The sequence below is a fragment of the Notamacropus eugenii genome, chromosome 1 (assembly GCF_028372415.1).
Source record: "Notamacropus eugenii isolate mMacEug1 chromosome 1, mMacEug1.pri_v2, whole genome shotgun sequence".
NCBI lineage: Eukaryota > Metazoa > Chordata > Mammalia > Diprotodontia > Macropodidae > Notamacropus > Notamacropus eugenii.
In genome coordinates, this window is record NC_092872.1 from 590,419,485 (window position 1) to 590,444,393 (window position 24,909).

Sequence of the window (24,909 nt, forward strand, 5' to 3'; positions counted from 1 at the left end):
TTCTTCAATCTAACCAAATATACTCACCCTATCATTCTATCTTCCCTCCATTGAGATTCACTGCACATTTTCTCCATCATTTTCTTCAGTCTAAACAAGAAGCGTCAAACAGGTGGGCACACAACTAGATTAAAATGTAATTAGGAAATAGTTAACAAAATAAGTGAAAATACAATAAAACATAGATAATGCTAATATGTCAAAAAGTGCAATGTACAAGAACATGGAGTTAGATTTCCAGGAGCTTTAAATGACCATCACAGGAATTTGCAACGTAGACAAGAGGTTGTTGCTAGGGCTTTCTGAGCAGGGGAGTGCTTCAATCCAACCTGCCCTTTAGGCATACCAATTCAGCAGCTTCAGAGAATGTCTTACAGAGAGAGGACTGAGAAATTAAATGACTTGCCCTGGGTCATTCAGCCAGGGTGTGTCAATTTGGAATTTCTTGCCCTGCTTTAAAACTGGCTCTCCATCTGTTGCACTATTGGGCCCTCTTAAAAACAAAATAGCCCATACAGAGTAAATTGAGCAAATGTCCTTTGTTGGAGCCAGCCTCGTGCCAAATCATAAAGGAAGTAAAATTTGTGTATAGAATCACAGACATGCACCCCTGGACCATACCTCTCTTGCGTCTTCAGTCCTCTCCTGGCTCATATTCTTTACCCCAGGTCCCTTCTATTATTGAGAAAGGCTTATTCACACTGAGTTGTAAATTCCTGACAAATGCAGTATTTTACTCCTCCCAAGACTGCAGAGTTGTGCAACAGACTGAGTTTGGAGTTAGAGACTTGGGTTCAAATTACCTTGGGTAAGTCATATTCTATCTGTAGGCCTCCATCTTCTCATTGTAAAACAAAGGGGTTATCTAGAGAGATAAAGTTCCTGCCTTCAAGGAGCTTACAGTCTAATAGAGGAACATGAAAAATAGAGGAGGGGGAAAGGGAGAGGTGCAGAGTCATGAAATCCACAGAAGTATGATCTATCTTAATGAATTGAATTTGTAGAGAAATTGACAGACTGCTGCTGCTGTTCAGTTGTGTCTGACTCTTCATGGCCCCAGTCTGGGGTTTTCTTTCATGTAGGGAAAACAAACTTAATCATCTTTTGTGAAAGATTTTAGGGTCATTGAAAAGAACTGTATCGAAGACTTGCAATGTTCTATGGAGTAGAAAATGTTCCCTGTTAACAAGAAATCTAGATACTGGAGTGGTTTGCCATTTCCTCCTCCAACTCATTTGACAGATGAAGAAACTAAGGTAAACAGGGTTAAGGGACTTGCCTGGGGTCACTCAGCTAGTAAGTGACTGAGGCCAAATTTGAACCCAAGAATATGAGTCTTCCTGATTCTAAGCCCAGAGCTCCACCCACTGTGCCACCTACCTGCTCTCTGGGTAGGCTAGGTATTGCTAACATGAAGATACTGGAAGGAAATGTGTCTCCGTGGGAAAGAAAGCTGTTCCTAGGCAAGACAATGAAAATAATCCACTCAACTTGCTGTACTTGGTACTAGAATATTCCAGTCATAACTTGATTGTCATGTCTCACTAACCTTAATCAATTACCTGTCCTTGTACTACCCTATCTCAGCAGTATATTCCCCACCTCTATTCATCTTTCAATTCTGTCAAAAAAAAAAAATGCTTATATTTTTTGTCTTCCCAATCCCAGTTTTAAGGCTGTAAAATTAACCACTTACCAGGACAACATGGTGGTGAGACCCAATGGTATGTCTATGGTCTGGTTCTCCCCCTGTGTACACAAATATTAAAATTGCCTTCACTAGCCACTTAAATCAACCACAATTAAACTAGCCACAATTAAAATTGCCTTCACTAGATTACTGAATTAATTGTTCAACAGATGGTATCTCATTGATTGCAGATAAATTGATTGGTTTGGGTTATTTTGGACAATGGGAAATGAATGGTTGTCCCAGACTGCTGAGTTGACTTTGTGTTGTATTATGAAAAAGGTGAGCCCGGTTATAGAATTGTTCTTTTTGTCCCTTTCTCCATTTTCACAGAATATGCCAGAGTGAAACAGAGCTAGGAGTAGAACTAGGCTGGGTCTCATGGGGTAGTGGGAAGCTATGGCTGCACACGTCTTCCCTGTCATCCCCAAATGTCCATAATGACTAGGGGCAGAAATATGAGGGAGTTGCCTGTACTCTCACCCATGTGTCTTGAAGAACAGTTCTAGAATGCAGCTTTTTAGAAAGAAAAGGAGGAGCTCCTGGGAATTATTGACCTTTTCAGGATAAGAGGATTGCTCATGCGTCCTAAGAACTAAGACATATTATAGAAAAAAGAAACATATTAGAACTGTGCTTTCTGCTTTTATAATGAGCTATTTGGTTTATATAGGTTTGTTTGGAAGTTATATATGTGTGTGTATATATATATATATATACACACACATACATATATATATAGTGATATATATATATATATATATTAGGAGTTATATATGTTTGTTAGGAAGGAACTCAACTTTCCAGCCATCCCAAGTTTTGGGGGGTTGTTTTTTCCTTGTAGGGAAACCAAACCCTTCAGGCAGGACCTTAACAGGAGGTGTCTACATGCCCCTTGTGAAAGTAGGGCTTAACATCATGATGGGGGAGGGCAGTTACTTCTCTAGTGACCTCAGATTTGTTTCCTTTCCAGGGAACTCCAAATAATAGTGTGACTACTTGTCGGTCTGGGAGACTATATAGGGCCTGGGGGGGAGGTAGCTCTCAACAGAAAGGGAAGAGAATTATGCCAACTGTTTATGTGCTATTGTGCTGTTGCTTTATTTTTCTGCATTTCATGTAGAGTTGAATAAAGTCTATTCTGTATTCAAGGTGTATTATTTCTCTAATGCTTGTACAGAAACTGGGGACCCTTTTACCAACATCTATGGAGAGATAGTGGAGGATAGAAAGATATTCCGTCATGTCTGAGTGATTGAACATCTACAAAATGGAAACTGACGCAAGGCATCATCTGAGATTTCATAGAAGAAATCTGGGAAGGGACAAAACAAGCCAAAGAATAAAACTATTTTTGTGGTAATTCCAAGATCGAACCTTTTCTGTGAGAGCCAAGAAGCTCAGAGGCTAGGCCTAGAACATGGAAGGAATCCTTAAAACCAATGGATTAGAACACAGGTCCCAATTCTTATTCAGACACAAGGGTTTCCTAAGGGTCTTATTAACGGGGGCTTTTTCCACCACATATCGCAAGTCTGTGTCACAGTTCTTTTTCAATGACCCTAAAATCTTCCACAAAAGATGATTAGTCTCTATTTTCCATAGATGAAAATAAAACATAGGAACGACTAATAATTGCATGGATCAAATGCCCATAATTTCAGGTCTCTTGTTGTTTGATCAAACTTTACAAGTAAACTCTATGGAGTTTTTTCCAGTTAAGAATTTTCAGCCATTGGTGTGGATGATTTCCTTGCATAGTTTCATGGAATAGATTCAGTTTGGTAGGGAAACAGAGAGGCATAGAAACGAACTCCAGGTCACACACCAAGTGAAGGGGCAAAGCTATGACCCAATATTTTCCAAACCATTTCTTAGAAGCTGTGTTCCTCTGGCTGTAATAAACTTTAAGATAATGCTACCTAAACACATTTTTCATTGGAAAATTTATATTTATAGACTTCAGTACTTTAAAATAACCAGTCTGTGAGGCAGGTAGTAGAAGTATTATTTCTATTTTAGAGATAAACTGAGATTCAGGGGAAGTGACTTGTCAAAGGTCACATAGTCAACAAGAACCAGATATAGATTTCAATACAGGTTCAACAGGAATTGATACGTTAAGCCTTAGAGGTGTTGTGACTTGAAAGATTGTTTTCTACCCAGGTCTGACAGGATATATAGCATCTTGATTCTAAGTGGAGCAATCCTTCCACAATACTAGGTTGTCTCACTTTAGTCAATTTCACTTGTGTCTGACTCTTTGTGCCACGTTGGGATTCTCTTGAGAAAGACACTGGAATGATTTGCCATTTCCTTCTCCAGCTCATTTTACAGACGAGAAAACCAAGGCAAACAGGGTGAAGTGACTTGCCCAAAGTCACACAACTAGTAAGTGTCTAAGGCCAGATTTGAACTCAAGAAGATGAGTCTTCCTGATTCCAGGCCGGGTGCTCTATCCCCTGCACTACGTAGCTGCCCTTGCCTCTCACCAGCTGCACAATTTTGGATATGGCTGGGGGTTGGGGAAGGAGGAGAGGGAAGGAGATTAAAATAATTACCACTCTAATTGATCACTTCTGTCCAAGAGGAGATTAAAAGGAGAAAGGCATATTGAAGAAGCCACTTGTCACTGGTCTGGGTCAGATTCCATCTGCCACTTACAGCAGTCAAGTTCTACACGCAGCAGTGCCCTCAGTCAGCTGGCACCCGCTGAGCAGCCCCTGCCACAGTCTTGATGAAAGTCATTCTCTGAGAGCAGGAGTCCTCCATGCCCCCACAAAGAGCTGCTTTCACAAACAGCAGGGAGGGAGCAGCTCCCACCACAGACAGCGGCCACACGGTTGGCACCACCCCAGCTCTGTGCAAGCCAGCAGCATTTTGAAGAGGAGGATGGGTCAGTGGGCCAAAAGCAAAGCCAGCCCAAGGGAAAGGCTGGGAGATTGGAACAGCAGTGATGGAACCATCCCTGTCCCTGGCCTTCTCTCCTCCTGCCCCAACATCCTATTCTTCACAGGAGTCAGATAACAACAGTCAGCATGGGATCCAGGGGTCAGTCCAACTACCAGCCTCAGTTATAGTCCGGCATGTTTCCCAGTGATTTTCAGCTTTGGCTGCCTGTCACTCAGGAGCAGCGCCAAGGAGCAGCTTCTCTTTTTTCTTTGCTCCCTCGCCCATGAAGGGAGTGCAGAGCAAAGACAGAAAGAAGGAATAGTAAGAGGAGGACAGGTGGGGAGTGGGGATTTGGTGAGCGGAGGAGAACAGAGGACATAACTAGGACATAACTATCCTTATCCCAAGCATTTAGGAGAGCTTACTTCAGTGTGCAAAATCAGCTAAGAGTAGCAAATGGGGAGAGAGGCAGTGCCCAGACACAGGATCATTTTGTCCCATACACAACAGAAATTAGAGTCTAGAGGCAACCAGAATGTTGGCGTAAGAAGAGGAGAGGAGGGGAGGGGAAGAGAAGGGATGGGAAGAGTTGAGTTGTCCAGTTGACTTTAGAACTAGGCAATTGGGTCCCCAGTGGGACAGCTTGGACTGTCCACAAGTTGTGGCTTGTCCTTGGTTCTCAAAGAGGACCATAACATTAGGAAGATGATGCTATAACTTGCAAGTGGATTGGATTTAAATGAAGGAAGGCTGTGTGAAGTCACCAGTCTCACTTTCTCTTCCAGGAGTCCACTGGCCAGAGGCAGATCAGGACAACCGGAGATGACCCAGTAGAATGAGGAATCCCTTAGTTCAAATCTCACCTCCTACAGTTAGTAGCTGTGTGATGCTGGATAAGTCACTTAATCTCTTTTAGCCTCAGTTTCCTCATCTGTAAAATGGGGATAAAATAGCTCCTATTTTCAGGATCATTTTGGAGAGCCAATGATATCACAGTGCTTTGCAAACCTTAAAATGTTATATATATAGAAGCTGTTATTCCTGTTATTTAATACATCCTACTAGACTACACATTACTTAAAAAGTCTCTATTGCCCGCTCCACCTGTAACTAGGTGTGTGACTTTGAACTAAGCCATCTGACTCTCTGAACATCTATTTATTCTTCTATAAAATGAGATAATTCAGTTGCAGAGCCATGCGTGTAGCACCTCCTCCATGGAAGCTACAGAATTCAATTGTGGGGATACACAGAAAAAAATGAAAGCCCTGTTCTCTAAAAGCTTACATTCTATTGGGGTGTGGGACAGAATGGGGGGAGGGGAGATACAATATTTAAACAGTTAAGCAAATACCAAATAATTTGAGATGGGAGAGCATAATAACAGGAGAGTTACAAAAACCTTACTGGAACAGGCAGCACCTGATTTAAGCCTTGAAGGAAGCTAGAGAATCTAATAGGAGGTGGTAAAGAAGCAGAAAAATGGAGACAGAAGATGGAATGCTGAGTTTGGGAAATGAATAAGCTAGTTTGGCTGGAACATAGTATGTGTCAATCAGTCAAATAACCAAGGAGCATTTATTGACTCCCTGCTATGTGACAGGCATGTTGCTAGATCCTGGGGGCTCAAAGTAAAAAATGAAATATGAAATGTGCCATCAACATGAAGAGGAAATAAGTCTGGAAAGGTAGGTCAGCTCCAGATTATTAAGGGCTTTAAATGACAAGCTGACAAGTTTGTATTTTCAAGAGGCAGTAGTGAGCCACTGAAAACTCTTGTGGAAGGGAGATAACATGATAGATCAGACCTATCTTTAAGAAGATAACTTTGTGTTTGTCCTTCATTTTCAGAGAAATGATGATGTGACTTGCAGTTGACTTTGATTTGAGTGAGGGAGGGCTGTGCAAAGTCACCAGCCTCACTTTGTCCTCCAGAGACATCTGGATCCAGATATTTCTCAAGATGACTGGAGATGACCCAGGATGCAGAGAGAGATTCATGCCCTTTTAGCATAAGGACTTTTCAGGTAGTCCTTCCTTGCTTCGTTAAGAATTAAGTCAAAGGATGGCTCTTTTAATTAGAAGAAAAAAAATCAAGCTGGGAGGGGAAGACCCTCAGGGTTGCTGTTCCAAAGTGAAAGTTACCATTGACTTTCACTCTAAATTCACTCAAAACCAGGAGGGTCCAAAATACAGCCATTAAGTGGAGTTTGGACAAGGACCTATTGTGGTCCAATCTGTGAGCTTCAGAGTGAACTGAATTTATTTTCTTTCTTTCCCTTCCTTCCTTCCTTCCTCCCTTTCTTTCTTCCTTCCTTCCTTTCCTTTCTTCCTTTCTTTCCTTCCTTCCTTCCTTCTTTCCTTCCTTCTTTTCTTTCCTTCTTTCTTTTCTTTCCTTTCTTTTCTTTCCTTCTTTCTTTTCTTTCCTTCTTTCTTTTCTTTCCTTCTTTCCTTCTTTCTTCCTTTCTTTCTTCCTTCCTTTTTTCCTTCCTTTCTTCCTTCCTTCCTTCCTTCCTTCCTTTCCTTTCTTTCTTTCTTTCTTTCTTTCTTTCTTTCTTTCTTTCTTTCTTTCTTTCTTTCTTTCTTTCTTTCTCAAAACCTTAAACCCAGTTCACTCAGAGGATGACTTTAGCAGCTATGTGGAGGAAGAATTTAAAAGAGAAGAGATTTTTTAAAAGATGACAAATTGGACTAGATTCCTAGGTAGATTAATATCTAAGGAGCCTTCCAATATATAAGTTATGTGATTCTATGAAGAGCTTTATGACTTCAAAGATCTGATTTCATTCCAAATCACCTAGATTTCTACCACGAAGTGACTAAAGGGGAGGAGGGGAGAAGAGGGCCAAGTCAAGAAATCACTGTAATGTCGTTGGTCCTCTTCCAAAACAAAGGACAAACAATAATAAAAACTTGATAACCTTTAAAAAAGTGGTATTCGAAGCAGCATTTTTCTGGTATATGGCCCCTCCCTATTCTTCACCTTCTGTAGCCAATCAGTTGCCTCCTTTTGCCAATCTTTTCCATCCAACCTCTTCATTTCTGCATTCAGCATTGTAGTTCAGATTCTCAATATCACTCACCTGGACCATTATAACAGCTTTCTCATTGGTCTCGCTGTTAGTCTTACCCTTGAAACCGTGTTTCAAATAGCCAATAAATGAATACTCTTAACGAACAGCACTGAGTCTGCTCAAGAAACATCGATGGCTCTTTATTGACTGTGAAATAAAATGCAAACCCTTTTGTTTGGTTTTTCTCAATCTCAGCCTACTTTTCCAGATTCATCTCACATTTTTCCCTAGACTTTTCACATTATTCTCTCTACCTTTGCATAGATTATCCCCCTATCCTGGAGTGCTCTCCCTCCTCACCCCCTAACTCCCTGCAAGGGAAAGCTCAGGTGCCATCTTCTACAGGAGACCTTTCTTTCTTTTCCCAAAGTTGTTTTTGCACTCTTCCCAAAATAAATACTTTGTACTTATTGATATGTATACACCTTGTACCATCTCCTACCCCCTCCCCCCCAAGTAGAATGTAATCTCCTTGAAGGCAGAGATTGCTTCATTATTGTCATTGTATGCTTAGTACCTAACACTTGCAAGAATTACTCACAATCATTTAACTAGTAAGTCACCCTTTTCAGCCTCTTTTTATAGCCAATAAATGTAATGTTATGTAGTGGAAATAATATTCCATATTACAGAAAAAAAGTGGTCTGGTGATGTAGAGAGATAGGATGAGAAGTGTACTGTCAAGAGTGTTGCTTGATATCCCGATAATGCTAGGAAAATGTAAGAACATCAGGTGGTAAACTTTGGAGAGGATATGGATGAAAATCACACAGGATGCACATGAAGGATTGGAATTTACATCTCAAATCAATAAGGTTACGTCTATTTGAATGTATAGTGGAGATAGCAAAATTTCATTTTCCTCATCACTCATTGCAGCAAAGTCAAGGGAAAGCTTATGTCTCCCTCAGTCCCAAAATTCTTAATCTGTTGGGGAAAAGCCTGAGATACTTTAGTTTGTCTCTGTCTGTTTGTTTGACACTGGGTCTTCCTATCTAACCCAATCTGTAAGAACAGCAGCTACTCACCGCCTGGTTCCCAATACACATCGGTACCAAAGCTTTCTGTTTTTCTAATGTTAGCCAATTCACTCTTCCTCGGGATGCCTGGTGACTCACCATATTGATGCCAGACTTAGTGAGGACACACACTAGTTTGGAAAACTGTGAAAAAAATTGATGCAGGTGGGAGATATAAAACCTGCTGTAAGTGCCCGGGAAATATCAGATTGTGGAGTCACCATGGTATAACCTCATTAAACTAGGATATTTAATTGTCTCAGATGGTCTGAGGCATAGTATATTCCTAACTCCTAAGAGAACTCATGTGTGAGGCCAGAGGTGGTGGGAAGGTTTTGAAGTGAAGGCAAACTGCCCTAGGACTACATTTTGAGCACAATTTGTCGTAATTAGGACTCTGCAGTACTAATATTTTTAATTTTTTAATTTATTTTAATAAGCACATATTGTCTTTCCCACCCACTGCCTCCCCAACTTGAAAAATAAATAAACAAACAAATAAAAAAGCCCGACCAACAAACATGCACATTCCAGTAAGACAAACTCCTACGCTGGTCAAATCCAAACATTCCTGTCTCATTCTGGATTTTAAGCCTGGAAAGAGGTGGTGCGATTCATCTTTAGTCATCTAGATTTGTGATTTATCATGGCATTAATCAGAGTTTTCAAGTTTATACCTATTTATAAAAGACAACTAGAAAATGAAATTGGATCATAATAGCTGGCCCAAATTTTTCCCAAGTCATTTCTCATAAATGTTATTACACAGTTTAGAATTTTTTCTTCCCTAAATCATGAGCTGCCCTTTCCACATTTCTTCTGTTGGGCTTTGGGGCTGTATTCTCCAAAAACCTCATTTCATCTCCTCAAATACCACCACCTGATGCTCCAATGATGGCACACTCCTCATTCAGAGAGAAAAGACCAGTTTCAGGTGACATCGCTGATATTAGCATCTGCTGATGCACAAATTAAAACATGATGTATATGGTAGAAAAATCATCGGATTGAGAATCGGAAGACCAGGGTGCAAGAGAGAGAATTCTGCCACTCAGCAGCTATTTAATTATGGGGGAAATAATTTAATTTCACTGAGCCTCTACTTTATCATCTGTAGAATGTGGACAGGAGGATTTTGCCAACCCTAACTCACAGTTATAGTGTAGAAATAATAAATGTGAAAAAAAAAAGAAAGAAAGAAAGAAAACACGAAAACTGGAAAGAGCTAAGCAAATGTTAGTTATTAGTATTAATGTTTTAAAGAAAGACATCCCCTCCCCCACAAAAGGAAGTAAGGATGAGAGTTATACAGGGTGTCCCAGCAGGCTTAGTGTAGTTTGAAGCTATATTAATGCTTTTAAGACACTCTGTGAAGATTTTTAAAGTTGAAATTTTATTCAAGAGACTTGATAATAGAAAATGGATAAACTGACAAAGTCATCCCAATAAGTATGGATCCATAGCCTCAGGGCTCCAAAGAAATCAGGTTGAAATTGTTGTCTGTTACAACTACATGCCTCACAGCAGTTTGACCTACAGCAAATAATTAATCGACAAGAGTTTATTAAACCCTGTGCTAAGTGCTGAGAATATGAAGGAAAAAAAATAGTCCCTCTCCTCAAGAACTATACATTCTGTCAGTGGAGATAGGAAAATAGCACATACTTAGTGAGTAACTTACAGAATAAGTTAAAGTTTTGTAGCCAATGTGTATTGGGAACTCAGAAATGTGTGATACATGAGAATTCAGATATAGAAGAGTAGACACTGAGCTATGGAGATAGGGAGCAATTCACAAAACTTTACCACTACTCACAAGAGGGGGAAGAGAACAGATGTGAACAGGGAAAAGCCTCCATTGTCTTTTGTTAATGGCAGTATAAAGTGGGGTGACTTCCAAAGGTGGAACTGTGAAGTGGCTTTTGTACTCCCACTGAAGGCCCAGAATCCCTCAGGGCCCAAACTTTTTATATGGAGTTTTAAACAAAGAGCCAGCTGGCAACAACAGGAGACCGTCTTGTCATGCACAGGGCAAGATGTAGTATATCTGGACCAATGAAATGAGGGTCTTTTTTAAATTGCCTAATAAGGAGTGAGGAATATGTAGCAGGAATGTAGGGAAAGAGCTCTGACTGTGCCATCCAAAAAGAAGTTGGTGGAAGAGGGAGTGGGTTCATTATTCTTATCACACATCAAAGGGGAGGGGCAGGGAATGGTGAAGGGAGACACATCAGTTGAACTGTCTTTCACCAGTTCACAATACACAAGGTTAATGTTGGGGGAACACTAATAGCTAGAGGGGCCAGGAAAAGTTTTCTATAAGTAGGCTGGGGTGTGCTACAACCAACTCTAGCTGTATTTTGAGAGTGTGAAGATTTACCCCTTAGAAATTAGCAGTCACTACAAACTGGGGCTTGATTTACTGTTTTATTAATTGCCTGAACTTAAAATAGTGTTAATGATTCAGATTTAACTTAAAAGTGTATGTATATACTTTCTTTTTTTTTTCAGAGAACCCTGGTTGTTAAACCTTTATAAACACAGTCTGAATAATACGGAGTATGTAAGTAGCATTTTGAAGGAATTCATGGATTCTAACTTTGACAGATAATGCATTAGAAAAAGAAGTCATTTTGCCCAATTCCTCTGTCCTCAGGCTGGATCAATTCTTTCTGAGACTACTCCTAATTTATCTGTAATATATCTTCCTTGTGCATAGTTTTCTCTCCCATTATACTGAGTCATTTCCCTCATTGGCTCCTTGAGAGCAAGGACCGTCTTCTGCCTTTTTTTTGTATCCAGCATGATTTAACACACTGCTTGGCACATGTTGCTGTTGTTTTGTCAGTCATACATGACTCTCTGTGACCCCATTTGGAGTTTTCTAGGCAAAATACTGGAGTGGTTTGTCATTTCCTTCTCCAGCTCATTTTATGGATGAGGAAACGGAGGCAAAGAGTGATAAGGAACTTGCCCAGGGTCACATAGCTTAATGTCCAAGTTCAAATTTGAACTCAGGTCCGCTTGACTCAAGGGCCAGAGATCTGTCCACTATGCTATATAGCTGCCCCACTTGGCACATAGTGGGTGCTTAATAAATGCTAATTGACTGGTTAACCCTTCTAAGACCAAAACAAATCTCTCCGTTTTCAGACTTTCAAAAAAGATCCACAGCATCTCTCCAGTCAGACAAGATTATAAGTTTCTTGCCCTATGTAATGTTAGTTATTGTCAGAAAGAACTTCACAAGAGAGATTTGTTAGGCCAACACCCATCCTTCACTTGAAGTAGAAGGTGGTCTGATATCACTCATAGGGATAAATCTAGACTCTTATTTAAGACCCAACATTCTGGAATCATTCCAGAATTAAAATGATGACATCATGAAGAAACAAAAGTTGTTCTTCCATGACCATTTTATTTAAGGCAGCTGAGTTCTACCTACACAGCTTAAGAATAGCTTTAGCAGAGAAGATAGCTTAGCAGAGAAGATAAGACATGGTCTTATGATCCTTGATAACTTCTGCCTAATGCCCTACTATTCTCTCATCACACTATAGAAACACAAAGGAGCCAGTCAGGACCTAGGGCCATTTTGAATTTTTCTCATGGGTTACCAAGTACCTGACCTACTGGTGATGAGCCTATAACTATTTAGTTAGACTGTTCTTTGGAAACAATCCCAAACTGTTGTTAGAATGATGCTTCAAAACTTTACAATGCAGTAGAACCTCAATGAGATTAGACTCCACTAGAAGAGCCTATGAGAACCTAGGATGGCCTTCACATGACAATGAAGTATCAGAGTAGGATATCACAAATCTTTCTGAAAAGAGAATGGAAATGGATTACTAAGCAATATCTATCCTAGGCTTCTTCCATTGGTAAATTCCTACTTGGGAGGCCATTGGACAGGGGCCCAGGACATTCAAACTTCATTCTCCTCACAGCTATGTTTCTGAATTTCCAGACTTTAAAACCATGCCTCATCTGAAATCTCACTGTGGGATATTCACCTCTTCTCATCCTGGAACATTCTTCTGCTGCTATATAGCACTCCCTCAGCTCTTCCATTGTAGAATTTCTAGAGGGGGCCTCCATTTTAGAAAAGGCCCCAAGCCAGTCAATCTTGATTTCCCTCTCAGCTGTGCTTCTGACTTTGTAGACTTCAAAATGGGTACCTTTATTGCCCCTTTCCCATTTTTCAGCACCAATTTGTGGGTTGTGTTTGCACATTGGAATAGGAGATGCTAGAGGGTAATGAATATCTTTCTTCTCATTGCTATTTTGATCCCTAGTGTTTAATACATAGTTAGCACTTAATTAATACTTGTTAGCTAGCTACCTATCTACCTACCATGTAGCTACCAAAAAACAGAACCAAGCTGAATCTTACCATTCTACTCCCCAATTACAGGCATCTACTTTCCTCCTATGTTACAGATGTGGAAATGGAGCCTAAGTGACTTGCCAAGGTCACACTGGTAGTAAGTAGAAAGTCATTTGAACCCAGAAGATTTAATCCAAATCCAGCCCTCACTGTCTCCAGGTTCTTGTTCTCAATCTCTTCAGTTTAGAAGAAATGACTAGAATTTATGCTTCTCTAGGATGACCTTTAAGAATGCAGGGTCTCCTCCGTGCCAAAGCATGGAATCAGTTGGGTTTTTCATATTGTAATTAGCGTGAATAATTGGCATTCTGGGCTTGTGGATCTTTTGTATTCATGCTCTATAATCACTGCGTTATATGAATAATATAAACAATTTAAGCAGAAACTTATGTTTGCTTATTAATATAGACAACTCACATGCTGGGCTTGCTAGGAACCACATTCTTTAGTCCCTGGGAACCCTAAAGAACAAAGTGTTCGGCTAATAAATGACTGAGAAATCTACAAGAGCCTGGTGAGTAGCTGGCCGGTTAGAGGACAGGAGAGACAGCTGTATCCTCCCTCTGCCAACAAACTATTATATGGACAGGGGGCTGTGGGGAGGAGGGAAGGGAATGACATACATGGCCTGCCTCCCTCTGATATGAGAGCAGCAGTTGGCAGCTGTAGACTATCTGATCTGGCTAAGCATTGAGTTCCATGATAGGTTTTGGCTCCTCCCCAGGTTGGGGGAAAAGGTGCTTAAAGATCTGGGCAGCCCTCCATGAAAGGGAAAAACACCTCCTAAAAACCTTGACTGTGTCATTCTGTTTCGTGGCAACACAGCAAAAATGTTAATGCACCATGATGTGTTTTAATAGTTGGTCTAGATGACTGTGGTAGTGAATGCCACAAGCTTATTATTTCCCTCTTTTGAAAGCCATGCAAGATGGAATTAGACATTCTGTGGGGAGCAGGATTGATACAGACTGCACTGTGCACACGGAACCCAAATAATAGTGTTTATGAAACAGGGGGAATTGGGAAGCATAATTTAAAAATCACAAAACCTTACCTACTCTGCCAAGCAGCTTTTGGGGAAACCAGGTCTCCAGGGCTGAAAGCATCTGCTTGTAGGGACTATCTCTCAAGCCTAGAAAAGGTCCCAAAGTCTCAGCTTGGTTGCCAGGTTCAGTGGCTCAATATAAAGCACAAAAATGGGGAGGGAGGAAAGCCTGGCCATATCTCTAGACTGCTTATCTAGTGTCCAGCAGGATTCCCTTCCTTGGGAACCAAGGTTCCAGCAGGGAATGAGAATCATGGCTCAACTCAGGTTCAGGATGCCAAGGAGGACTCTCTAATTCAGAGAAAATTTGAAAGGAAGAATAATCACAATATGGATAGTGGGTGCAAGGAGGGAAGCCAACCAAACTTGGGAGATAACAAGGATGAAGTCATCCCAGTCCATTTAATTGGCTCAAAATCCCAAAACACAACAAAACAAAAAACAACTGTCTGCTAGGAGACCTCTTGCTTCTACTTGCTCCTGATTTTTTCTTCTCTCCTTATTCCCATAGTTCTGGAGAAGGACTTAGAGAAATAAGAATCTACAAAGATAAAGTCCAGATAATTTGTACTCACAAGAAAGTAGCAGTGAACTCTAAATAAACAGGGTAGAGTATATGCCTGAGGGAAATGCTACAGGTTGCAGACTGAAAGACTGAGTAGGGTGTTCTGGGCTGAGACAGACTGTGTAGCCTCCTTCTGTCATGGTTATATACTGTCCTGGGTTTGTAGACAGAGTATGGCGATTGTATCTGGAGATAGGCTACACTCAACACTTTCTTTGGTAGTTATAACAATTTTTTTTTTATAACAGAAAACTCAACCTTTCCTAAATCTCATAACAACTGGGACAAAAAGAATGGGATGCCACTGAGAAAATAAAGTATTTTGACAGTCCCTATAAAGGGGAAAAGTAGAGTCACCAAGATGATTCAAGGGACAGGAAGAAGTCTACGTGGAAATGACCATCCTCTTCAGGCAAACAATGAATTTTTACTAGCCAGAGACAGTGATCAAACACACTTTCTTATATGGTCAGTCAATAAACATTTATTAAGTGCCTACTATATGCCAAACACTGTACTAAGTACTGGGGATACAAAAACAGACAAAGGCCAATCTCTGTCTTTAAGGAACTTAGAATTTAATGGGGGGAGAGAACATGCAAACAAACACAGACAAGCAAGCTATATACAGGACAAGTTGTTGTTCATTTATCCTTTGTTTTAGAAGACCAGTGACAACAGGAATGAGTAATGTCTTGACCTGCATGTGAATTGGATTTAAGTGAGGCAGAGTAGTATGAAGTCATCAGCCTCACTCTCTCTTCCAGTCATCAAAGTCTGGTGTCAAGACAAAAATAAAGACAACTAGTGGGATGCTATGGATGATCTTGGGGTCTTTGATGTCTGACCAAGCTCTAAGCAATCCACAGTGCCTGGTTCAGCTGCCTTTCTGGCCACTGGCACAAGTTGTTCTCATTAGCTCATTCCTCTGGGAGAAGTCTTTACGTGTTCGGGGTAGGCATTTCCCCTAATTCATCAATGTGTTTAAAGTCTCTTGGCTACCCTCAACCTGGTTGAGCCCATCTGTTGAGGTAGTTTTACTGGGATAAGCTACGGCTCCTTGGAAACACAGGTGAGAATTGGGTAATGGGAGGACGCCTAAGGTGGGCAAGCAGCCGTGAAAAGGGCTCAGCAAGCCCTCACATCAGACGTGCTCGTCCTCCTGCTATGCCCCATACAGGACAAATAGGAAAAAATTAACAGAAAAAAAGACATTCTAAGTAAGAGGGGTAGGGAAAAGCTTCCTGTAGAAGACTTAAAGGAAGCTGAGACTTAAAGGAAGCCAGGGAGATCAGATCAGTAGTCAGAAAGGCAAAGGAGAAAATTTCAGGCATGAGGGACAGCCACGAAGCAGTAGATGGAGTGTCTTATTTATGGAACAGCCAAGGGGACAGTGTCACTGGGTCATAAGGACTAAGTATACCCTCTATGTGCCAGCCCAAATGGCCTATTTAACAGTTCCTGCATGCAATATTCCATCCCCTATCTTTATACCTTTGTACATGCTTTCCTCTGTGTCTGGAATGCTCTCTCTCCTCAGAAAGGTCTCTTAGGACTGCTAACTCCTTCAAGTATCAGCTAAAGTGACACCTCCTTTAAGAGACTTTTAAAAAAAAAATCTCTTTCTGCATTTTAAATCCATCCCCTCTCTGGCAGAAAGTGAAGGGTGTGTTTCATCTTCAGTCCTCTGAACATGTGATTCATCATTGCTTTGCTAAGAGTTCTCAAGTCATGCCAGGCACTTTGACTAAGCATTTTACAAAAATTATCTCGTTTGATCCTCACAAAAATCCTAGAAGTGGATTCTATTATTATCTTCATTTTACAGATTAGAAAACTGAGAGAGATAAAGGTTAAGTGACTTGCCCAGGGCTACACAGCTAGTAGTTGTCTGATGCCAAATTTGAATTCACATCTTTTGACTCCTGGCCCAGTATTCTGTCCACTGCACCATCAAGTTGGCTCAAGTCTTACAGAGTCAAGGTCACAGAAGCAGAACAATTTTATAATGATAATGCTAAAGAGTAGAACAACTTTGCATGACTTGAGAACTCTCAAGCTTCTAATCAGAAAGAGATCACAGAGACTGCTGTACTAGCATTGAGCAAAAATTGTATCCCTTCTGGTGTCCATAAGCCGGTTCTGGGTCACAGTTTCAGAGTAGAGAGGAGTAGTTACAATCACAATGGATCAGGGTAAGAACCAGAGCACAGACTAGGGCAGTGACCAGACCTCTCCCAGGATCACACCATGTTGGAAACTGGCAAAAAGGCTTCCAAGTGATAAAAGCAGAAGAAGAACGTACAGAAAAAAAATTTCAGACCAAACATCATACCCACTCACGGAGGTGAGCAGAGCCCAACTTAAGCACAAAGACCAAAGTCAAGAAATAGCCTTGAAAAATAAGCACTAACTAAAACATAATCTGAGCATGAAAAGTTACTTTGGTGACAGGGAAGCTCAAGACACAAAGTCAGAAGAAGACATCTATGAGCAAAGCCTCAAAATGTAGATCGGACATAAGCATATGGATTCTAGAAGAACCAAAGAAATAAATTTTTTAAAAAGAAGAGCAAAAATACTATTTTAAAAAAATCAAATTAGACCTGTAGAGGATAAATAGGGGAAAGAACTGAGAGTTGTGCCAGAAAATTATGAAAAGAGAATTGATTGTTTGGTAAAAAGAAGCACAAAAAATGAAGAAAATAATTCCTTAAAAATCACAATTGACCAAATGGTAAAAGAGATACAAAACCTCACTGAAAAAAATAATTCCTTAAAAATTAAATGGGTCAAGGGGAGGCTAATGATTCCATAAGACATCAAGAAACAATAAAACAAAATCAGAAGACAAAAAAAATAGAAGAAAATGTAAAATATCTCATAAGAAAAACAACTGACTTAGAAAATAGAGGAGAGATAATTTAAGAATTATTGGACTACCTTAAAGTTGGGCTGAAAAAAAGAACTAGATATTATTTCAAGAAATTATAAAGGAAAACTGCCTATATATCATAGAACTAGAGGTCAAAGTAAAATTGAAAGAATCCACCACTCACATCCAGAAAGACATACCAAGATCAAAATCTCTAGAAATATAATAGCCAAAATCCATGGCTCCTTGGTCATGGAGAAAAATACTACAAGCAACCAGAAAGGAATCATTCTAATACTGTAGAGCTATATATACTATTAGATCACACAAGATTTAGCAGATACTACTTTTAAGGAAAAGAAAACTTGTAATATCATATTCCAGAATGTAAAACAATCAGTATAACAACCAAGAATAGCCTACTCCCAAAAAGTAAGTATAGTCTTTCAAGGGTAAATGGATGTTTAATGAAACAGAGGACCTTCAATCATTCCTGTTGAAAAGACGAGAACCGAAAAGAAAATTTGACATTCAAACACAAGACTCAAGAGAAGCATAAAAAGATAGACATGAGTGAGAAATCATAAGGGACATAGCCATTATTATGTTATTTTGTTAAAAGGTACTATAGACAAAAAATTAGTATTACTACTGAACATATATGTACCAAAAGGCATAGGAATAAAATCCTTAGAGGAAAAATTAAATAAATTTCAAGAGGAAATAAAAAAAATACTTTTTATTCTCATTAATATTCTCTACAGACTAACATATCTAACTTTTCTAAAATTCTATACATTTTCTTAACTCCTTTCTTGTTTATTTCATGGTTAGTTTTATTGAGATCTAAGAGGGATAAACGGAGATCCCACTAATATAGTTTTACTTTCTATTAATGGTTCATGGCACCTTCACAATAATTGACTGTGAGATTTTTGTTATTCAATTGTTTTCAGTCATGTCCTACTCTTTATGACCCCATTTGGGATTTTCCTGGCAAAAATACTGGAATGATTTGCCATTTCCTTCTTCAGTTCATTTTACAGATGAGGAAACTGAAGCTAACAAGGTTAAATGTGTCCAAGTGTGTCCAAGGTCACACAGCTAGTAAATACCTGAAACCAGGTTTGAACTTGGAAAGATGACTGTTACTGCTCTCTGTTTACTGTGTTACCTAGCTGCCTTAGTTGATGTATTAGAGCATAAAAACCTCACAAATAAATGTAGAAAAGGAGAAATATTAAATGTACCCTTAGACCATAGTACAATAAAAATCACGATCACAAGGTCTTTAAAGTACAGATTAAAAATTCATTGGAAACCAAATAATCTAATCCTAAATAATGAGTGGGTTAAAGAACATATCACAAAAACAATAAATAATTTCATTAAATTAATGATAACAATGAAAGACACCAAAATTTGTAAGATACAACCAAAACAATACTTATCTACATTTCTCTCAAATAAAAGCGAGAGAAAAAAAATTAATGAATTGGGAATACAACTTTAAAAAAACTTAGAAAAACATAAATTAAAAATTCCTAAATTACTTCACACCTATTAGATTGGCTAATATGACAAAAAAATGAAAATGATAACTGTTGAAGGAGATGTGGGAAAATTGGGACACTAATGCATTCTTTGTGGAGTTGCGAACTGATCCATCCATTCTGGAGTACAATTTGGAATGATGTCCAAAGGGTTATACAGCTGTGTATACTATCAAGGATTTACTTTATAATGCTAGAAAAAATAATACTAAAATTCATCTAAAGTAACAAAAAGTCAAGAATATCAAAAGAATACATTTTTAAAATGTGAAGGAAGGGGGCATAGGGATACCAAATTTCAAACTATATTACAAAACAGTAATCATCAAAACAATTTGTACTGGATAAAAAAGAGTGCTTGATCAATGGAAGAGATTAGGTACATAATATAGAAAAGCAAATAAACAGAGTCAATTAGTGCTTGATAAATTCAAAGATCCTACCTATTTGGGGAAGAACTCATCATTTAACAAAAAACTGATGAGAAAACTAGACAGGAAATTAATCTGGCAAGAAGAGGGCATAAACCAACATCTCACCTCCTATACCAAGATAAATTCAAAATGGATATATGATTTAGACATAAAGAGTGAAATCATAAGCAAATTAAGGGAGAGTGGAAGAAATTGATTGTCAGATCTGTAAATAGGGAAAGAGTTCATCACCAAATAAGAGACAGAGAGGTTCATGGGAGGTAAATTGAATAATATTGATTATATACAATTTAAAAGTTTTAGTACAAACAAATATAATGCAGTCAAAACTCAAAGAAAAGCTGGAAATGGAGTGGGGGGTGCAGAAATTGAAAATAAGTTTCTCTGATAAAGGTCTCATTTCTCAAATATATAGAGAATTGAGCCATATTTATCTTTTTTAAAAAGGGCTATTCTTCAATTAATAAATGGTCAAAGGAAATGAACAGGCAGTGTGAAGAGGAAGAAATCAAAGATATCAATAGTTACATGAAAAAGTACCTTAAATTACTATATTTAAAGAAATATGGCCACATACCTATTTAATTTATTAATATGACAGAAGAGGAAAATAACAAATGGAGGAGATATTGCAAAATAGGTACACTAGTGTGCTCTTGGTAAAGCTATTAACTAGTCCAACCATTTTGGAGAATGATTTGGAACTGTACCCAAAGGACTGTACATACCCTTTGATCCAGCGTAACTACCACTTGGTCTATGTCCCAAAACAGAAAGAAAAAGGAATAGGACTCATATGTGTGTATATACATACATACATACATACATACATACATACATACATACATACATCTATCAGCTCTTCCTGTGGTAGCAAAGATTTGAAACTAAAGAGATATGCGCCAATTTGGGAATGAATGGTTTAATAAGTTATGATGTATGAATATGACGGAATACTATTGTGTGATAAGAAATGTGAAGCGAATGGTTTCAAAGAAACCTGGGAAGACTTAAATGAACTGATATAAAGTGAGTAGACTCAGGAGAACAATCTGTGCAGTAACAGCAATATTGTAAAGTTAATAAACTAAGAAAGACTTAGTAATTCATCAATAAAATAATTCACCACAACTCCAGAGGATTCCTGATGTAAAAAGCTGTCCACCTCCAGAAAGAGAACTAATAGGTGCAGAATGCAGATTGAAGCAGTTTTTCTTTTTTTTTTTCAAACCATGGCTAATGTAGAAATATGTTTTGCATGACTGAGGTCTATAGGGCATGGAAGAGAAAACGCAGAGTGTAGCATTCATTCATCATGTCCTCAAACCACCACCTTACTGCCCAACACCCCTCACATTTTTCCCACTTTTTCCAATATTAGAACTATGATGGAATCAATACTGTCGTTGTTATAGGAAAGGGTTTGTCAAACTATTTCTCTGTGGCTATACTCACCACTCCTCTTTATATGTTGTTTCCTCTTTAGAGTGTGAGCTCTGATGAGCTCAATGATCTTAGAAAAACAGGGAAAGACACACAAAATAAGGAAAAGCAAAATTAGTGGAACTAAGAGAATATTGTACACAGTAACAGCAGTATTATTGTAAGAATGACTTTGAGTCATAACTTAGAATAAGTTATTCTATTATAAATCCCCCAATTAACTATAAAGGACATATGGAGAAAGAATAAATAGAAATATGTAGAGAATAATTTTACATATGTGTATATGTATATATATATACATACACACATGCACATATATGTATATACATCTATTTGTATCTAATGGTAACCATCCTTGGGGCAGGGGGAGGAGAAGAAAAAAAGAAAAACAATAATATAACTTTGCGGTATATTTAAAAGGAATAGGAAATTATAGATCACAGATTTGCAGTTTTAACTGTAATCATCTTTTTTATTATACTATTGTATTGTTAATGTATTTTTAATGGAATTAGTATATTTTTCACAAAATAGGAAGATCTTTCCCATCCATTAACAGGACTTTGTGACCTGCTTAAGTCACAAGGAAACCTAAGTCACAAGAATTTGAATTACATGAGGCCTATGGTGGGAGGAGTTTGTTGAATGGGTGGAATGGGAACAGGCATAGCTGGGGCACAGCTGGGAGGAAGTTGGTCAGACTAGTCAGATCTGAGAGAGAGAAAAGAAGCAGGCAGCCAACTGTGGGTCAGAGAAGGGCATTTTGCTTGAAGGTGTACATTGAAGGGAAGCCCTGATAACGGTCTTGGTTACTATGGTGGATTTGGCTTTTTAGTGTTGGGATCTGGCTTTCTGGTGTCTGAATAAATGTTTTTGTTCTGCCTTCTATATGGAGAGTCTGTTATACTTTGTGATTCTGAACTATGAAGTATATTCATAGTTGCCATCGGTGCTGTGAATATTGCCTTGACAATACAACTATGTTATAGAAATGCTTGTTTTATTCCATAAATTAAAAATAAAATAAATTAAAAAAAAAAAGAATATAAGCTCCTGAGAATGAGGATTTTCTTGTGGTACGGTAGACAGGGACAGGGCACTAGATCCAAGGTCAAGAAGACCTGAATTCAGATCCTGCCTCAGACACTAGCTTTGTAACTGAGTATGTCATTTAACTTGGGCCTGCCTGAGGAACCTCAGTGATAAAATGGGAATAATAATAGCACCTATCTCACAGTAAAAACACTTAGCACAGTACCTGGCACAGAGTAAATAGGCACTTAATAAATGCTTATTCCCTTTCTCTTCCCTTACTTGAGTCCAAAGGGTTTGGCACAATTCTTGACACATAGTATAATAGCCTTGTAAAGACTTTCTCATTCAAGGAAGAATTTTTTATATTCCTGTAACAAATAAGATGATAGGCACTGACAGATGGGTGGATGATGCCTAAGTGAGCCAAGGTGACTGGGAGGGCAGTGATGCCCTCCACAACAACAGGAAAGTTACAGTATAAAATACTTAGGAGTCTACCTGCCAAAACAAACCCAGGGATTATATGAACACAATTACAAGACACTTTTTGCACAAATAAAGTCAGATTTAAGTAAGTGGAAAAACATTAGTTGCTCATGGGTAGGCCGTGCTAATATAATAAAAATGACAATTCTACCCAAATTAATATACTTATTTAGTGCCATACCAATTAAACTATCAGACAATTACTTTCTAGAGCTGGACAAAATAATATCAAAATTCATTTGGAAAAACAAAAGGTCCAGAATATCAAAGGGACTAATGAAAAGAAATGCTTGGGAAGGTGGCCTAGTGCTACCAGACCTCAAACTGTACTATAAAGCAGCAATTATCAAAACCACTTGGTATTGGCTAAGAAACAGAGAGGTAGACAAGTGGAATAGACTTGGCACTCAAGATGCAGTAGGCAAGGAATATAGCAACCTTCTGTTTGATAAACCCAAGGACCCCAGCTTCTGGGATAAGAACTCATTGTTTGACAAAAATTGCTGGGAAAACTGGATAACAGTGTGGCGGAAATTAGGCATAGACCCATACCTGACACCGTACACAAGAATAAAGTCCAAATGGGTACATGATTTAGGTATAAAGATTGATACCATGAATAAACTGGAGAAGCAAGGAATAGTGTATTTATCAGATCTATGGAGAAGGGAAGAATTCTTTACTAAAGGAGAGATAGAATGCATTATGAAATGCAAAATGGATAACTTTGATTACATTAAACTGAGAAGTTTTTGCACAACCAAACCCAATGCAACCAAAATCTGGAGGGATGTAGTAAATTGGGAAAGAATTTTTACAGCTAAGCTCGGGGATAAAGGCCTCATTTCTAGAATATATAGAGAACTGACTCATATGTATAATCATACAAGTCATTCCCCAGTTGATAAATGGTCAAAGGATATGAACAGGCAATTTTCAGAGGAAGAGGTTAAGGCTATCTATAATCATATGAAAAAATGCTCTAAATCACTATTGGTTAGAGAGATGTAAATCAAAACAACTCTGAGGTACCACATCACACCTATAAGATTGGCAAACATGACAGAACAAGAAAATGATAAATGCTGGAGAGGATGTGGGAAAGTTGGAACACTAATTCATTGTTGGTGGAGCTGCGAGCGCATCCAACCATTCTGGAGAGCAATTTGGAACTATGCCCAAAGGGCTACAAAAATGTGCATACCCTTTGACCCAGCAATATCGCTACTAGGACTATATCCCCAAGAGATCATAAAAATGGGAAAGGGTCCCACACGTACAAAAATATTTATAGCAGCACTCTATGTAGTTGCCAAAAACTGGAAGTCAAGGGGATGTCCATCAATTGGGGAATGGCTAAATAAATTATGGTATATGAATGTAATGGAGTACTATTGTGCCATAAGAAATGATGAACAAGAAGACTTCAGAGAGGCCTGGAAGGACTTATATGACCTGATGCTGAGTGAAAGGAGCAGAACCAGGAGAACTTTATGCACAGCAACAACCACAGTGTGTGAGAGTTTTTTCTGGTAGACTTAGATTTTTGTAATAACACAAGAACTTCTTACCAAAAAGAAAAAAAAAAATCCCAATGGAGGATCTCAAGGCAATAATGCCTGCCACACTCAGAGAGAGAAATATGGAAGTCACTCACATATTGTAGCAGATCATGTTTGTGTATGTGTATGTGTTTGTGTATCATGTTCTGATTTGTTATACGATTTCTTTCATTTATCTTAGTCTGACTACATAGCATGACTATAGTGAAAATATACTCAATAGGAAAGTATATGTAGAATCTATACAGAATTGTATGCAGTCGTGGGGAGGGAGGGGGGTAGTGGGGAGTAGGTGGGGAGGGATAAAATCACAATTGTATGGCAGTGATTGTTAAACATTACAAAATTAAAAAAAAAAAAAGAAAGAATGAAGTAGATGGTTTCAGCGGAACAGGGAAGACATGCATGAACTGATGCAGAGTAAAGTGAAAAGAACCAGGAAAACAATTTAAACATTACCATTTTTGTAAAACTAGATAATTTTGAAAACTTTAGAAAGTCTGATCACTATAATGACTAACCATGGTTCTTGATGATGAAACATGTTACCCATCTCCTGATAGAGCAATAAAGGACTCGAGCAACAAAAAAAAAAAAAAAACAACAGGAAAGTTAGGAAGAGGGGAGGACTTAGACATGTTGAGATGGGATGTACCATTTGAGATGTCCATTTGGTAGTTGGAGCTCTGACACTGGAGATTAGGAGAGAAAACCATCAATGTGATCATGAATTCTTGGGAGCCAATAAGATCACCAAGGAAATAGCATAGAGGTAAGAGAGAAGCCAAATCCAAGACAGAGTCTTTGGAGATGCCCAGCCATAATTATTGGTGCTATTAACAT

At 38.7% G+C, this 24,909-nt stretch overlaps 1 long non-coding RNA gene across 2 annotated transcripts in view; it reads right to left on the reverse strand.

Annotated features, from left to right (window-relative positions):
* LOC140527814 (uncharacterized) overlaps positions 1 to 24,909 on the reverse strand; it is a 57,410-nt gene that overhangs the window by 23,152 nt on the left and 9,349 nt on the right. For both annotated transcript variants that reach the window (XR_011974935.1, XR_011974940.1), the window contains exon 2: positions 28 to 124. This is a non-coding gene — a long non-coding RNA (uncharacterized lncRNA). The remainder of the gene's footprint in view (positions 1 to 27; positions 125 to 24,909) is intronic.